Here is a 2,425-nt window from a genome sequence, read left to right as displayed (position 1 = left end):
AGAGAGACAGAGACAGAGAGAGACACAGAGAGAGAGAGGAGAGAGGGGACGTTCTGATATCACCCGGGGGTGGGCTCCAGATGGGACCAGACGCATCCCTGCCCCACAGAAGGTCCCAGAAGAGCTTTCCCAGAGCTGGAGCTGCTGACACTTGACTAACACCCGCTTAAATGTCTGGTAATTTTAAAACATACACAAATTGTTCATACGAAAAACCATGTTAAAGAAACATTTGAAAAAACCTTTAAAATTCATAGGTAATCCCACCACACCACAGACTATTCTTGGATTGCCTTCAATATTTCCTCACACCTGCTTTGTAGAAGTTGTAAACTCCTCTTCCTCCTCCTCCTTCTTCCTATTATTATTATTATCTGAGGGCCTCACTCTGTCATCCAGGCTGGAATACAGTTGCCTCATCACAGCTCACTGCAGCCTCAATGTCGTGGGCTCAGGTGATCCTCCCACCTCAGCCTCCCGAGTAGCTGGGATCACAGGCATATGCCACCATACCCAGCTAATTTTTTATGTTTTGTAGAGATGGGGGGGTCTCACGATGTTGCCCAGGCTGGTCTCGAACTCCTGGACTCAAGGGGTCCTCCTGCCTCAGCCTCCCAAAGTGCTGGGATTACACGCATGAGTCACCGTGCCTGGCCTGGCACACTTACTGTACAGGTAATTTACCTTACCTGCCACTGATGTCATCCACACTGTGGCTGTAGGTGCTGAGGCTTGGCGCTGCCTGCCTGGAGCTGTGGCACCAGCCTCTGGGCCCCTGACTCAAGCACAGGGGGCTTCAGGACCTCCGTGTTCTCTTGGCCTCCCCGAGTCTGAGCTGTTTTATCTGCAAGAAGTGCTTGCAGATTTGGGAAAAGAAATTGGAACTGCTGGGTAAGCAAACACCAAGAACACGGTATTCCCTGCAGCGAGGGCCCGCCACAGGCACACAGCAGCCGACACGCGGTCTGTAAAACGGAAGAGATGCAGACGCCCTGACACACACGGACGTGTTCACCGGGCCCAGTGGCCGATGGCCTGTTTTGCCTTGCAGAGGTGGTTTTGAGTCAGTTCACAGTACACCACCAGCACTGCCAGCAGGTCTGCAGCGTGGGTGCCCACTTCACGAGGCGGGTGCGGCAGGAGCTGTGGAGATGGCGTGGGAATAACACCAACACGCCAGGCTGCAGCACTCGGAGCTCCAGGGCCACGGTCCGACTCCTCCCCGGGTCCCACGCTGCAGCCTGGCCTGCGCTTCTCGGAGGCAGGGCTGGGGCCGCGCTGAGTGAGGGGCTCAGGCTCAGGGCGGTGCCAGACCTGGGTGGGGCCCAGAGGTGCCTCTGCCTCACAGGAACTCTGCAATGAGGACTCAGAGTAAACTTTACTTTTTCTTTTATGAAGAAGATACATATTCATCATAGCGAATTTTTTTTTTTAAATCGTAAAGCAACATCTAGTTTCACTACCGAGCAGGGTTCAGAGCTAACACTTTGGTGTGTTTCTGCTGTAAGCATTTTTCTTTTTTTTAGATGGAGTCTCGCTCCTCGCCCAGGCTGGAGTGCAGTGGCGCGATCTTGGCTCACTGCAACCTCCGCCTCCCGGGTTCAAGTGATTCTCCTGCCTCAGCCTCCCGAGTAGCTGGGATTACAGGCACCCGCCACCACACCCAGCTCATTTTTGTATTTTTAGTAGAGACAGGGTTTCGCCATGTTGGCTAGGCTGGTCTTGAACTCCTGACCTCAGGTGATCTGCCCACCTCGGCCTCCCAAAGTGCTGGGATGACAGGCGTGAGCCACTGCGGCCACCGTGCTGTAAGCATGTTTATAGACGTGCGATCGCCTGCTTTGCATCCCTTTATGCACTTTCATCAGGGATCTTCCCTGACTGTAAGTGATGCTTATGTCTTGGGGAGAATATGAAAACCACATAAAGCATGAAAATAAAACATCCTGAATCCCAGTCCTGGCTGAGCTTACTGTTGTCATGGGGCTGATTTTCACCCCCCGCCCTACCCCACAGCGAGTGAGCTCCCTCCACTCCCCCTCCCCTCCTCCTCCCACTCCCTCTCCTGCCCTCTCCTTTTCCCCTTTCCTTCTCTCTCACTCTCCCTCCTCTCACACTCCCTCCTCTCCCTCTTCCCTCCTCTCCCCTCCCTCCTCTCCCGCTCCCTCCTCTGCCCCTCCCTCCTCTCTCCTGTCCCCTCCTGTCCCCTCCCTCCTCTCCCCCTCCCTCCTCTCACGCTCACTCCTGTCCCACTCCCTCCTCTCTCCTGTCACCTCCTCTCCAGTCCCTCCTCTCATGCTCACTCCTCTCCCCTCTTCTCTCCCCTTCCCTCGTCTCCCCCTTTCCTCCTTTCCCCCTCCCTCCTCTTACGCTTACTCCTCTGCCCCTCCCTCCTCTCTCCTGTCCCCTCCTCTCCCCTCCCTTC

This window comes from Colobus angolensis, unplaced genomic scaffold (genome assembly GCF_000951035.1).
Source record: "Colobus angolensis palliatus isolate OR3802 unplaced genomic scaffold, Cang.pa_1.0 Scaffold38, whole genome shotgun sequence".
Taxonomy (NCBI): Eukaryota; Metazoa; Chordata; class Mammalia; order Primates; family Cercopithecidae; genus Colobus; species Colobus angolensis.
This window is presented reverse-complemented; position numbering follows the sequence as displayed.